Genomic DNA, 15,769 nt, shown 5'->3' with positions numbered 1-15,769 from the left:
GACAAACACATGAGCTTTTGAACATTCACCAACCTCAAATTTATTGTTCTCAAAACCTAGTCCAGCCTTACCATCTCTTCCCATCATGAGCAAAGAATCAAGCTTGGTTGTGCTTGAATTGAATTTAGCCAGTGTAGCCTTAGCTTTCATGAGTTCATCCTTAACCTGACTTAATTCTAGATCCTTCTTACTCAGCATAACTTCAAGTCTTGATATATCACCCTTCAAATCAGAATTTTCTCTTGAAAGAAAAGTGTTCTTATTATTTTGTTCAACCCAGTCACCATATAACTCTTCATATTGCATTCACACATCTTCCATAGACATTCTTTCATCACCTGCATCAGTATTACACACATTATCAGTAGTAAAAAAAATTTAAACATACTGACCTTTGGGAGATGCTGCGGCCAGGTGTGGCAACACCTGCGGCAACACCTAAAGGATTGACTTGCATCAGCTTCTTTCTTTCCATCAAAGCTGTCAGGGATGTGTGGCTTTCTTCTTCATTGTGTTCTTTACCTTCTTCAGAATATTCACCACTCAAAGATGTGTTCATCCCTTTCCGAATCATGTTTTCACATTCATTAGCATAATGACAATAGCCTTGACATTCATGACAATGCACTGTGTCACTCTTCTTTGCAGTAGGCTCTTTCTTTCCTTCCAGCATAAGTAGAGGCTTTTGAGAATCAGGAAACTTCCTTGATGATTGATCAGGCCCGCCTATTTTCAAAGTTTTGTTAGCAGCCGGAAAAAGTGGAGCTTTGAGTTTCTAATCGATCTTTTTTGTCTCCCTCATCTTCTTCAGATAATCATCAAACTTCTTTGTGATGAGTGACATCGAGTCATCTCCCAAATTCGATTCAAATACTTCTTGAGGTTTGAAGAATGAGTTTGCTGTTGTTGACTCCATAATATTCCTGAAAAAATAATCCAAAATCAGCTCTTAGTGTATCAAGAGTAGGCTCTGATACCACTTGTAAGGGATATCATGGTCCATAAAAATTATCAGAATCAGATGTTGTCACTAGGTGTTGACAACATCCTACACAACATGCAGTGGAAATATTAAAACGTGAATAGTAACAGTAAACCAACAATAAAAATACTCAAGAGTAAATATGCACAAGTACTAAAGTAATAAAAGGTTGCGCATACAAATAGATTCAGATGTTGTCACTAAGTGTTGACAACATCTTCAATAACACCTTGATTAACATGCATCAGAATTTTTGAAAGCATGAATAAAATAGATAAACAACCAAATAAATTAAACTCAAATATTTAAGCAAGAGTATAAAATACTCTTGCAGCGCCTCAAGGAAAAACTTTCACTAAAAAATAAATCAAAGAGTTTACAAAACCCTAAAACTAGTGAATTATTTCAAAACTCAATTTTCTCAAGAACAAGTGAGAAAATAAACAAATAAAAGCATCTCCTAAAATTCTATATGAAATAGAATAAATAAACAGAAACACGGAGATGAATCCTTGATGCCGAACACACGAGAGCAACACTCTTGAATCTTCAAAGCTCTCAAATCTTCAACGACAATCAAGTAGACCATGACCAATGGTTATATGTGTAGTGACCCTTACCCGGATCACCTACTAAACAGAACTTATGCATGCAATTAACTTAATTAAACAGATATCAGAATAAAACTGCGGAATCCAATAACATTATACAATCCCAAGTAAAGGAATCTGTAATTATTCAATAATATACAACCAAATCGAATAGCTGTATAAACCCAAACAACAGTAATAAAACCTAGACGAAGCTCCAGCTGGCCAACCACTGACTAGTCCCTCCTGGATCCACCCTCCTCGTCCAATCGCAAACCTGCCCCATGGAATGGGGTGTCCAGAAAATACAGAGTACGAGACGTGAGCATAAAACGCTCAGTGCGAGAGTATGAGTATACATGCATTCAAAGTGAACTCCCTATAGACTCGAGGTCAAGGATCAGATAACAGAGACAGACCGGGCCCTGGTATGTAGCACGCTGTGCCGTCGCTTCAGGAGGTGGCTCCCATACCGAGATAACCGTGGATACGCCGGACCCAAATCGATGGAAGTCCATCCACTAACAGGATAGGGTACAACCCTACTACAGACATCTCGAAGGAGATACAGCAAGATGCAAATGAATGCAGCATAATATCATGGCATATAAATCATGCAGTCATATAATACATGTATACTCAGTCAGGATATCTCGAACAGTACTTTCGTACCTCAAAACAGTGAAAGCTCTACCAACTCTAGGTCCACGCCTATAGCCTGCTCTACACTGCCAAATGATACTACTATCATTAAAGTGTTCTAAAAGCCTTAACTAAGCTATTGCATACTCCTAAATATTTATAGGGAGCAAAGCTATACCTTCGTCCGTCGTTAGCCCTTTGATGTCGATGCCTCCAGAACTTGGGCACGACTCCGCTACGACTACCGAACGCCTCTCCGACCTCCGGACCAAGCCTAAGAAGACTAGAATAGCTCCAAAAGGACTAGAAAGGAAAGGAGAACTCGGAATTGGCAAATGAAAGTGAAGTCTCGGCCTTCTATTTATAGACAACGATCGGAACTTCCGATCCTTGATCGGAACGTCCGAACCTCGATCGGAACGTCCGATCCTGTCATCGGAGCTTCCGAAGATCCTGATCTGCCACGTGTCAAAATATCACTTGATGACTCCGGATAGGGGTGATCGAAGCTTCCGGTCCTGATCGGAGCTTCCGATCCAACCACACGTCATGCCTGACGTAATAACATCGGTGCCTCCGATCGCTCATCGGAGCTTCCGATCCTGTTCGGAGCTTCCGATCGTGCCTTCGGAGCTTCCGATCCGTCCGATACCTAATTCAATTAATTAGCATTAATCCTTTAATTACTCAATTAGGGCACGGGCTACTACATTCTCCCCCACTTAAGATATTTCGTCCTCGAAATCAGATCTTAAGTACCGAATGCAAATACAAAAATCAGAAACATTCTTTATTCAAATCAAATGTTTACAGAGTTTGCAACTGAATACAACTTAAAGAATGAAATCAAAACAACTCAGGATGGTCTTTACGCATCCTGTCCTCAAGCTCCCAAGTAGCTTCCTCAGTGCCTCGGCGCTGCCACTGAACTAAAACCAAAGGAATGACTTTGTTCCGTAAAACCTTATCCTTATAATCAAGGATGCGAAGAGGTTTCTCAACATAAGTCAAATCCTTGTCTACCTGAACCTCAGATCCCTGCAGAATATGAGATTCATCCGCCACATACCGTCGCAACAGAGATACGTGGAACACGTCGTGAATGCTGGATAGATGCGGTGGCAATGCTAGTCGATAAGCCAAATCGCCAATACTCTCCAAGATCTCAAACGGACCGATAAATCTGGGAGACAACTTGCCCTTAAGGCCAAATCTGAGAATCTTGCGGAAAGGTGACACTCTCAGAAACACTTTCTCCCCGACCTCGAACTGCAAAGGCCTACGCTTGATATTAGCATAACTGGCCTGACGATCCTGTGCAGTCTTAATCCGTTTCTTGATCTGATCAACAATGTCTATCGCCTGCTGGATAAACTCCGGTCCTTCAGCCTGTCTCTCCCCCACTTCTTCCCAGAAGAGTGGAGTACGACAACGCCGCCCATACAACGCTTCAAAAGGTGCCATCCCAATACTAGTGTGATAGCTGTTGTTGTAAGCGAACTCGATCAACGGCAAATGATCCTGCCAGGCTGAACCAAAATCCATGACGCACGCTCTAAGCATATCTTCTAACGTACGAATAGTGCGCTCTAACTGACCATCAGTCTCCGGATGATAGGTTGTACTCAAACTGAGAGTAGTACCCATCGCACGCTGAATACTCCCCCAGAATCTAGAAGTAAACCTGGGGTCCCGATCGCTGACAATGCTCACAGGCACTCCATGAAGTCGAACGATCTCCTGAATGTACATCCGTGCCATGCGATCCACAGAGTACTCTCGGCTATAGGCAATGAAATGCGCTGACTTGGTGAGTCGGTCCACCACCACCCAGATAGCATCACAGTTCCTCGGGGATACCGGCAAATGGGTCACAAAGTCCATAGTGATAAACTCCCATTTCCATTCAGGAATAGGCAGACTGTGAAGCAATCCTCCAGGTCGTCGGTGCTCTGCCTTGACCTGTTGACACACCAAACATCTCGAAACAAACTGATAAACACTGCGTTTCATTCCCTTCCACCAAAAACGAGTACGTAGATCCTTGTACATCTTGTTGCTCCCAGGATGAATACTCAACTTAGTGCGATGTGCCTGAGATAAAATCTCCTCTCGCAACTCTTCATCCTGTGGAATCACAAGCCTACCAGACAAACACAGAAAGCCATCTGACTGATAATGAAATCCAGACGAGCTACCCTCGTTAGCTAGACGAGCTAAACGCTGGGTCTTTGAATCAGACATCTGAGCATCTCGGATCCGCGAATACAAGGCTGGCTCAGATAATATCGCAAACATCTGGATACTCTGCATACCTTTCTTATGCTTGAAGGTAAAACCTGAAGTACAACAGTCACTGATCGTACTAGACATCGAACAAGTCTGAAGTGCGGATAGTCGCACCTTGCGACTCAAAGCATCAGCGGTGAGATTAGCAGCTCCCGGATGGTACTTAATCTCGCAATCATAGTCCTTAAGCAAGTCCATCCAACGTCTCTGTATCATGTTCAATTCTGCCTGAGTGAACAAATACTTGAGACTCTTATGGTCGGTGAAGATCTCGAATTTCTCGCCATAAAGATAATGACGCCAGATCTTCAAAGCGAACACAATGGCTGCCAATTCCAAATCATGGACTGGGTAGTTGTCCTCGTGAAGCTTCAGCTGTCTAGAAGTGTATGCGATCACATGCCCATTCTGAGTCAGGACACAACCTAACCCCTGAAGAGAAGCATCCGTGTAAACTACATACCCTCCAGATCCTGACGGTAATGCTAACACCGGCGCAGAAGTCAACCGCCGTCAAAGCTCACGGAAATTCTCCTCACACTCGGAGGACCACTCAAAATCCACACCCTTGCGGGTAAGCTGCGTCAACGGTCGAGCTAACTGAGAGAAGTTCAGAATGAAGCGACGATAATACCCTGCTAGACCCAGAAAACTACGGATCTCAGCAACTGTCGTCGGACGCGACCAATTAAGTACCGCTTCAATCTTGCTTGGATCAACAGAAATCCCCTCCCTGGATATGATATGGCCAAGAAAAACCACTCTATCCATCCAGAACTCACACTTGCTCAGCTTGGCGTACAATTGCTCATCTCGAAGAGTCTGCAGTACCAACCGCAAGTGAGAAACATGCTCTTCCGTATTACGCGAATAAACCAGGATGTCGTCAATGAAGACCACGACAAACTTGTCCAAATACTCCCTGAAGACACGGTTCATCAGATCCATGAATATAGCCGGCGCATTAGTCAAACCAAATGGCATCACTAGAAACTCGTAATGCCCATAGCGAGTACGGAATGCAGTCTTGGCTACGTCCTGATCACGGACTCTCAACTGATGATACACAGATCTCAAGTCAATCTTGGAGTAAATTGATGTGCCCTGCAGCTGGTCAAACAAGTCATCAACACGAGGCAACGGATACTTGTTCTTCACAGTCACTCGATTCAGCTGCCGATAGTCAATGCACAGCCGCATCGACCCATCCTTCTTCTTCACGAAGAGAACAGGAGCTCCCCAAGGAGATACACTAGGACGAATGTACCCCTTGTCCAAAAGATCCTGTAGCTGATTCTTTAACTCACGCATCTCTGACGGAGCCAGACGATACGGTGCTCTAGAAATAGGCGAAGTACCCGGCATCAACTCTATGCCAAACTCGACTTCCCTAGCAGGAGGAAAACCCGGAATCTCATCAGGAAACACATCTGGAAATTCATCCACAACAGGAATTCTCTCTATCCCAATACTCTTAGCGGACAAATCAACTGCATAGATAAGGAAGCCTTCCCCGCCAGACTCTAGAGCTCGACAGGCTCTCAAAGCGGATACCAAAGGCATCGGGGGTCGCGCTCCCTTACCATAGAAAAACCAACTCTCACTCCCTTCCGGATGAAAGCGTACTAATCTCTGATAGCAGTCCACTGAAGCTCGATAGGTAGTCAGCACATCTATTCCCAGAATGCAATCAAAGTCGTCCATCGCCAGGACCATGAGATTCGCCAACAGAACGTTCCCTTCGAACTCTAAAGGGCAACCCGTCACTAGACGCTTAGCCAAAGCAGATTGGCCCGTCGGAGTAGAAACAGACATCACTACGTCTAGTGCAATGCATGGTAACTTATGCCTCTTAACAAAACGTGCAGAAATGAAGGAATGAGATGCACCAGTGTCAATAAGTACAAGAGCAGGTATACCATAAAGCATAAATGTACCTGCGATGACTTTCTCATTCTCCTCCACAGCCTGATCATGTCTCAGGGCAAACACCTGGCCAGAAGCTCGTGGCCTCAAATGAGAACTCCCAGCAGACTGTCCCTGCGACCTCTGCTGAACGGTGGCCTGAGAACCCAATCCTGAACCAGAACCAGAACCGCCTCCCCCAGACAGTGGACAATCCCTCCGGATATGACCAGTCTCTCCACAATGGAAACAAGCTCCAGAAGCTCTACGGCACTTGTCGGATGGATGGTTCTTCCCACAGTGATCACACTTGTCCTTCTTACCATAACGGACAATACCTCTAGAACCAGAGGAAGAAGAAGATCCAGACTTCTTGAAAGTTTGGGCACGGGGACCCAAAGAACTAGCAGGCCTCGACTGAGGGAAAGACCTATTCCGCCGAATGCTGTCCTTTGCCTGATGACAACGGCTCACCAAACCCTCGTAGGACATGTCGTCGCCAACCGCCACACGGTCATGGATCTCAGGGTTAAGGCCCTGAAGAAACAGATTATACTTCATCTCTGAGCTATCAGCAATCTCGGGGCAATAGGATAGCAGATCAAAGAACCTCTGCTGATACTCATCGATAGACATGGTTCCCTGTCGCAGACTCAGTAGCTCGCCTGCCTTCGACTATCGGAGTGCAGGAGGAAAATACCGCTTTTGGAAAGCTGTGCGAAACTCGGCCCAGGTGGCCACTCCTCTCGCCGCAACAAAAGGTGTAGAAGTAAACCTCCACCACCTGCGCGCACGCCCATCCAGAAGATAGCCAAGGGTCTCCACCTTCTGCTCATCGGTGCATTGGAAAGTCTGAAAAGTCGTCTCCATGCGGTCTAACCAGTTCTCCGCATCCTCCGGAGACTCACCTCCAACTAAGGGCTGGGGACCCATAGCTAAGAATCGACGCACAGTGAAACGCTCGTTGTCATGATGACGATGACGCCGTTCTCGACGAGGCTCCCGGTCGGCATCACCCCAACGCCCACCAACACTGCCATGAGAACTCTGGTCGTCACGATTTGACATCTACAAAAATACCTCAAGATGAGACTAAATCCCAAGAATTCTTTTGCATGCTCTGATACCATAAATGTAGTGACCCTTACCCGGATCACCTACTAAACAGAACTTATGCATGCAATTAACTTAATTAAACAGATATCAGAATAAAACTGCGGAATCCAATAACATTATACAATCCCAAGTAAAGGAATCTGTAATTATTCAATAATATACAACCAAATCGAATAGCTGTATAAACCCAAACAACAGTAATAAAACATAGACGAAGCTCCAGCTGGCCAACCACTGACTAGTCCCTCCTGGATCCACCCTCCTCGTCTAATCGCAAACCTGCGCCATGGAATGGGGTGTCCAGAAAATACAAAGTACGAGACGTGAGCATAAAACGCTCAGTGCGAGAGTATGAGTATACATGCATGCAAAGTGAACTCCCTATAGACTCGAGGTCAAGGATCAGATAACAGAGACAGACCGGGCCCTGGTATGTAGCACGCTGTGCCGTCGCTTCAGGAGGTGGCTCCCATACCGAGATAACCGTGGATACGCCGGACCCAAATCGATGGAAGTCCATCCACTAACAGGATAGGGTACAACCCTACTACAGACATCTCGAAGGAGATACAGCAAGATGCAAATGAATGCAGCATAATATCATGGCATATAAATCATGCAGTCATATAATACATGCATACTCAGTCAGGATATCTCGAACAGTACTTTTGTACCTCAAAACAGTGAAAGCTCTACCAACTCTAGGTCCACGCCTATAGTCTGCTCTACACTGCCAAATGATACTACTATCATTAAAGTGTTCTAAAAGCCTTAACTAAGCTATTGCATACTCCTAAATATTTATAGGGAGCAAAGCTATACCTTCGTCCGTCGTTAGCCCTTTGATGTCGATGCCTCCAGAACTTGGGCACGACTCCGCTACGACTACCGAACGCCTCTCCGACCTCCGGACCAAGCCTAAGAAGACTAGAACAGCTCCGAAAGGACTAGAAAGGAAAGGAGAACTCGGAATTGGCAAATGAAAGTGAAGTTTCGGCCTTCTATTTATAGACAACGATCGGAACTTCCGATCCTTGATCGGAACGTCCGAACCTCGATCGGAACGTCCGATCCTGTCATCGGAGCTTCCGAAGATCCTGATCTGCCACGTGTCAAAATATCACTTGATGACTCCGGATAGGGGTGATCGGAGCTTCCGGTCCTGATCGGAGCTTCCGATCCAACCACACGTCATGCCTGACGTAATAACATCGGTGCCTCCGATCGCTCATCGGAGCTTCCGATCCTGTTCGGAGCTTCCGATCGTGCCTTCGGAGCTTCCGATCCGTCCGATACCTAATTCAATTAATTAGCATTAATCCTTTAATTACTCAATTAGGGCACGGGCTACTACAATATGTATTCTGAATTCTCGTGATGTACACTCAGAAGCTCTCTAGAAAATCTCACTTGGTCGTGTCTTTTATTTTGTACGCTCAAATCCTCATCTATGGCTTGATCTCTCTTTTCTGCGCTCTCTCGTTTTTCTCCAAGCCACCGATCTCTACGTCCTCTTCTTCTATTTAAGCGTGTACAAATTTTATCTCCAAAAAGAGTCTTGATCTTATTTCCTTAATTCAAACTTGAATCTACAATGATAAGAAAATAAAGATAAGTTAGGAGATAGATATATATTATGATAAGTCCAAATATATCTCCTACCAAAAATATCAAACGACTAAATCTAGTTATTTAATATAAGATAATTCCTATCATAATTAAACAAATCAATCTTATTTTAAATATAGAAAAATTATATTATATCAATTCAAAACAATTCCTAATTTAAAATATTTCAAACAATAAGATATTTAAAAAGATCTAAACTTCAAGTCCAAGAAACCATATTTTAAATCTAGGAATATTATATTATCTCAATTCAAATCAAAACTATTCCTAGTTTAAAATATATCAAGCATATAGAAAAGAAACATAATTTTAACTATCAATCCTAAAAATGCAAAACACATTAATACAATCTTTCAAAACATGGAAAGATATCAAGGAATAATTATCCTTTCACATATATCCTTCTTTTTTTTGTCACACTGGGCCTTAATAATCTCCGCCCTGCGTGCAGTCGAGTTTACCATCATCGATGATCAACCTGACAGATATGGAGCCTATAATTGACTCTTTGTCTCTAAAATATAAATAAAGATGTGCTAAAAAGATTTAAAAATAAAAATTTATTTAAGGAAAGTGAAAATTTTTTTTAAAAAGTTTCATCAATAGTTTACATATGACGTTTTACCGAATCATTTTGAAGTTAATTAACATAGGAAGGAGCCTCTTCTTCAAACAAAAAAATATATATTTCAAATAGAATACTAATAAGATAGTAAGATTCGAAAATTGTAAAATATATTCTTACGTCAAAAAGAAAAAATAAAATTGTAAAATAGTTCTAAATTAAATTTTTTAAAAAATTGAAAATAAAAATTAAAGCCGTTATTTGGAATGAAATCAAGAATTTAGTTTGAGTAGTGGTTTTTCATATATTAAGATAGTGTTTGGGATAGCTTTTAGGAAGCACTTTTCATATTTTCCTTTACAAAATTTCACAAATTTGTGAAATTAATTTGTGACATATAAATAATATTTTGACATATAAATTAATAATTTTTCATAGGTCGAGTCAGGTCGAATATTCATCTTATGAAATTAACCTGTAAAATGATTTCGTAGAAATTATTGTGTTAATTTATTAAAGGACGATTAAAGAAGTATTTGCAATCACTAAAAAATAGTGATTGTTAGATTTTGATTTAAAAAATCACATTTGTGTGTTTCTTAAACCCAAATTATATGTTAGTTTATGCTTAACTTAATTGAAATCCAAAATCTAGTCATATGGTGATTATGATTCTCCAAAAGTGATTCTAATAAAAAGGTCAATATTAAAATCACTCTAATAACTTATTTATCAATACTACCCAACATTGTTTTTTAGATTTTCACGTTTGTTTCCAAACATTACTAACTTTTTATTTTTTTTAACTTTTTTTAATTTATAAATTTAATCACTTCTACAAAAGCATAATTTTTTGCAAACACACTAGTAGAATTTTTGCTTTTTACTTCGGCATATTTTACTTCACCAATTATTAATTACGAAGTAATAAGTTATAAACAACTTCGGTAATAACACTAGTGAGGTAAAATCATACATTTAACTTCGGTATTTAAAAAAACACGGGCTTCACTTATTTTTTGAGGACATATTACTTCGGTAGATATGTTTTTGCCAAAGTAAAAAGTAAAAAAAATAATTTTTTTTGTAAGTTGTGAAGTAAAATCCCTTCTTTCTAAAACCTTCAATTATCGGTGAAATTGTAAAAAATCCAAAGTCTGTAACCTTCTTCCAAACTCCATCGATCCCCTTTCTTCAGCCCTAGCGCCCGCCGATCGACAACTCCAGTCTTCCACCACCATCAAGAGCTGCTCGTCGTCTTCCAAATTCCATCGATCCTCTTTTTCCATACTCTAGCGATCCCATTCTTCAGCCCTAGCGTGCCGCCGATTTACAATTCCAGCCTTCCACCACCACCAGGAGCTGCTCGCCGATGAAATAATAGTATGAATCCTTTTCTTTTCCTATAGATTCGGGTTTTAAAAGTACTTTTTGGAGGAAAAAAGATTTATGATCTTTTTGCATCATTCTTAATTGATTCGAGCATCTAAAAAACTATTCTACAAAAATGGAGTGGTATAATAAATTTTCACCTTCCCCATGTGTTAGTTCATGACTTGATTCAAATTTGTCTCTACTTTTTGCTTTAAAATAATTTGTATACAAGTTTATTCAATTGAGTTTTATCTCGGCATAATAGTTCTTTTAGTTGTATCTCAGCACATGACATAATGCGTAGTTTGGGTTCTTTCTTTTGCTTCTCACTGGTTCAGCCTTGATAATGATGTGCAAATTTCTTTGTTCTTATCTGATTAAAAAATTTTGAGGGCGCAGTAGGGAATGAGGAAGGTGGGAGCAATATAAAACGAAAGGGGATATGAACATGTTCAAGATCTACATCTCTTGGTTGTTCAGATTTCCGTTCTGAAATTCTGGGATACTAGAAATGGAAATATGCTTTCGGATAGTCTAACAATCAATCAATTATCACCTTCTACAAAATTAGAGTGATGACATAAATAGGCTTGTTGATTATCTGCATTTGTAGCTTGTTACTTGTGAGGAACAATGTTCAAGGGAAGAGCCTTTTGAAGGTCATAAAAATGGAGTTGGGGCACATCATTTTTACATTTTTGGTGTACTGGACAATCAATTTATAATGGAGGTTTGTGTCGAGAAAAGAGCTTTGTGTCGAGAAAAACAAAACATCAATGCAACACTCAATCGTGAAAAGAGCTTTGTGTCGAGAAAAACAAAACATCCAAGTGCAAAAGGTATCCATCAATGCAATTGAAACCATCTCACTTCTGCTTTTATTTTTCATTTACCAAATTCTTTCAAATATGCCATCTTCCATTTTGAAAATATTAGTAAACCTGAAAACTGAGTTTCACCTCATTCATTGTTTATATTAATTTTTTCTTTCAGATACTTGGTTTTCGTTGTATCGGCTTATGTTGGAACACGCGTTCTCTGATCACACGGATGTGATACCCGGAGCAGAGAAAGTTTAAAAATTTTATTTTTCGATATGGAACGATTCCATATCGTGGGTATCAAATCCTAACGATTAAAATCTTGCAAGTAAAAATATAAATTCACAATTAAATATTTTTACCTCTTCAAGCTAAGGCTTGATTATGGACTCCAACAGAATTTAATCTGCTCTTGTTGTAAATCCCGGGAACCGATGACTTGCTCGATCAATCTCCGGAATTAGGTCCACGAATAGAAAACAGAAACCCTCTGATTGATTGCACTAGAAATCAACCAGATGTTTATCGTAAAGAATAAACAGATTTGATCTGTCAATTCAGAAAGTGATTTTTCAGAAAAATTACAGACCGAATTTTTTCAAAAGGGAGTAGAGGATTTTCGAAAAACCCCTTGAAAATATTTTTGTGTAATTCGAAAATTGCAAGAATGGAATGCCTCTCATTTTCGAACACTACACCTATATTTATAGATAATTTCTAGACTAGATTAAGTTATAATTATATTAGGACTCTAACTCTTTAGGGCCCATAATCCATAACTTAAGCCTAACAAGCCAAGCCTGTTATTATAGAAATTAATATAAAATTCATCATGACTCCGATTGATAAACTGATTTCACCAATGTGCACAGAAACCATTTCTGCATCTTTTAAAGTCAAGATAATTTTTCTGAATCCGAATTCAGTGATTTCCAAAAATGCCCATCCATATGTCATTTTAGGAAATTCCACTCCCTTTAATTAAGAAGTCCAACTTCTCTTTCATTAAATTTAACTCTTTAAATTTAACTATCTCAACGGGATTTAGTAATCCATTACTTGTGTGACCCTCAATGGTTCAGGGATACAGCTAGCCGTGGGCTCACAACTCCTTGTGACTCGGAACAACGATTTCCGACTTGCCCAACGAATCATGGTAAGAGCGTCTAGAAACATCGCCCCATGATTCCCTAGGTATCACTGATAGTGCCTGCAAGAACCAGTAGGTTTTGGTTAGCGTACAGTATGGTCCCTTCATCCATATATCCCGATCGAATCAACAACCATTGGTACATCGGGAGTCGTTCGAGATTCGATAACTATGCAATGCATCTTGAAGATCAAATAGTGACATCGCATGTGCTACTAGGAAACCATTTCTTAAAGCACATCATGTACTCTGGCCAGAGATTTGTCACACTAATATCTCCTCAGATCGCATAGGATATCCACACTCTCAAGTATGTGGTGAATCCTTGACAACAAAGCATTGACTCCTATATGTGTCGTAACTGCACCCAATCCCGACACCTGATGACCCCAATAGAGTCGGTAAACGAGTCAGAGTATAGTACTAGCATATAGAGTCTCCATGATGTTTCAAGTAGTAAGGACTAATGGTGTACAACCAAAACCGCGGACTTATCCACTCAAATAATAATAACCACTTAGAAAGTCCAAATAGGGTAGTTCGATCATTAATCATATGAATATCCATTTGCATGCTTTGAACATCTCCATGTCCATTACCAATGAAACGTGGTACTTGGCATCACAAATGCTAGTCTCAATCTCGAGCGATCCTTATCCTTATTAGCGGACGGCTCAATTGACTAGGAACTGTTTAGAATATACAGTGACTATAAGATGTGTTTCATAATAGTGATCTCTCTTTATTCACTATCTCATCTTACTTACACTATAGTATATTCAAGGTCTTTATCAAAACAATAATAGTATATCACAATATAAAAATATGAAGAAAGACAAAGAAAATGCCATTAATGAATGTAAATTATATTAAACAAAGATTGTTTATACATAGAGTCATAAAAGCCCTTAGCCACAAGTTGGCTAACCGGGCACCCACTCTTTCAATCTCCCACTTGCCCTAAAGCCAACTAGTCATACTACGTAGTCCCATTGCTTCGCGATGTTTGTCAAACAATAGTCCTGGCAAGGGCTTAGTAAGTGGATCAACGATATTGTCTGTAGAGGCCACTCTCTCGACAGTGATGTCTCCTCTTTCCACAATCTCCCGAATGATGTGGTATTTCCTTAGTATGTGTTTGGATCTTTGATGAGACCTTGGTTCCTTTGCCTGAGCAACGGCACCAGTGTTGTCGCAGTACACCGAAACTGGACCAACAGCTTCAGAAATTACGCCCAACTCTTGGACGAAATTCCTCATCCAAACGGCCTCTTTAGCAGCAGCTGATGCTGCAATGTATTCTGCCTCAGTGGTGGAATCCGCTGTGGTGTTCTGCTTGGAACTCTTCCAAGAGACAGCACCGCCATTGAGCATGAATACAAATCCAGAGGTTGACTTCGAGTCATCCACGTCGCTTTGGAAGCTAGAGTCGGTATAGCCTTCCAATTTCAATTCTCTTCCTCCATAAACCATGAATATATTCTTAGTCCTTCTCAAGTACTTAAGAATATCCTTCACGGCTTTCCAATGCATTTGACCGGGGTTGACCTGATATCTGCTCGTGACACTTAGAGCAAAGGCTACATCCGGTCTGGTAGATATCATCCCATACATAATACTACCTATGGCTGACCATATGGTATGTGTGTCATTTTCTCTATCTCTTCGTCAGTCTTGGGACACATAGACTTGGATAGAGAAACTCCATGACACATAGGTAGATGTCCTCTCTTGGACTCATCCATAGAAAAACTTTTCAATATGGTGTCGATGTAGGTTGCTTGAGTGAGTCCTATCATTCTCTTAGATCTATCTCTATAGATCTGTATCCCTAGAATATAGGAGGCCTCACCCAAATCCTTCATCGAGAATCTACCTGATAACCATATCTTTGTTGACTGCAACATCCCTACGTCATTCCCAATGAGTAGGATGTCATCAACATAAAACACTAAGAACGTCACCGCATCCTTAACTACTTTCTTGTACACGCACGGTTCCTCCGGGTTTTTGATGAAACCAAAGTCCTTTATTGTTTCATCAAATTTATGGTTCCAACTTCTTGATGCTTGTTTGAGACCATAAATTGATCTCTGAAGCTTGCATACCTTATGCTCGCTTCCCATGGATGTGAATCCCTCGGGCTGCATCATATAGATTTCTTCTTTAATGTTTCCATTAAGAAATGCAGTCTTCACATCCATTTGCCATATCTCATAGTCATACCATGATGCTATGGTAATAAGGATTCTTATGGACTTGAACATTGCGACTGGTGAAAAGGTTTCATCATAGTCAACTCCTTGTCTTTGAGTATAACCTTTTGCTACCAATCGTGCCTTGTAGGTTAGTACCTTGCCATCAGGCCCAAGTTTTCTCTTGTAGATCCATTTACACCCTATTGGAACAATTTCATCAGGAGGATCTACTAAAGACCAAACTTGGTTTTTATGCATCGAGTCTATTTCCGACTGCATAGCATCAAGCCATAAATTCGAATCCGCATCAGAAATTGCTTCCTTGAAGTTTCTTGGATCACATCCAATGTCGGGTTCACTTTGATCCCCTTCAAGAAGAAGACCATATCTAATAGGAGGTCTAGAAGTCCTCTCGGATCTCCTAGGTGTAGGCGTGTCCACTGAAGGTTCTTGAGGTGTGGGATCGTTATTTTGTATCTCGGGTTCTTCTCGAATTTCTTCGAGTTCC

This window comes from Henckelia pumila, chromosome 4, assembly GCF_033568475.1.
Source record: "Henckelia pumila isolate YLH828 chromosome 4, ASM3356847v2, whole genome shotgun sequence".
Classification (NCBI taxonomy): Eukaryota; Viridiplantae; Streptophyta; class Magnoliopsida; order Lamiales; family Gesneriaceae; genus Henckelia; species Henckelia pumila.
This window is presented reverse-complemented; position numbering follows the sequence as displayed.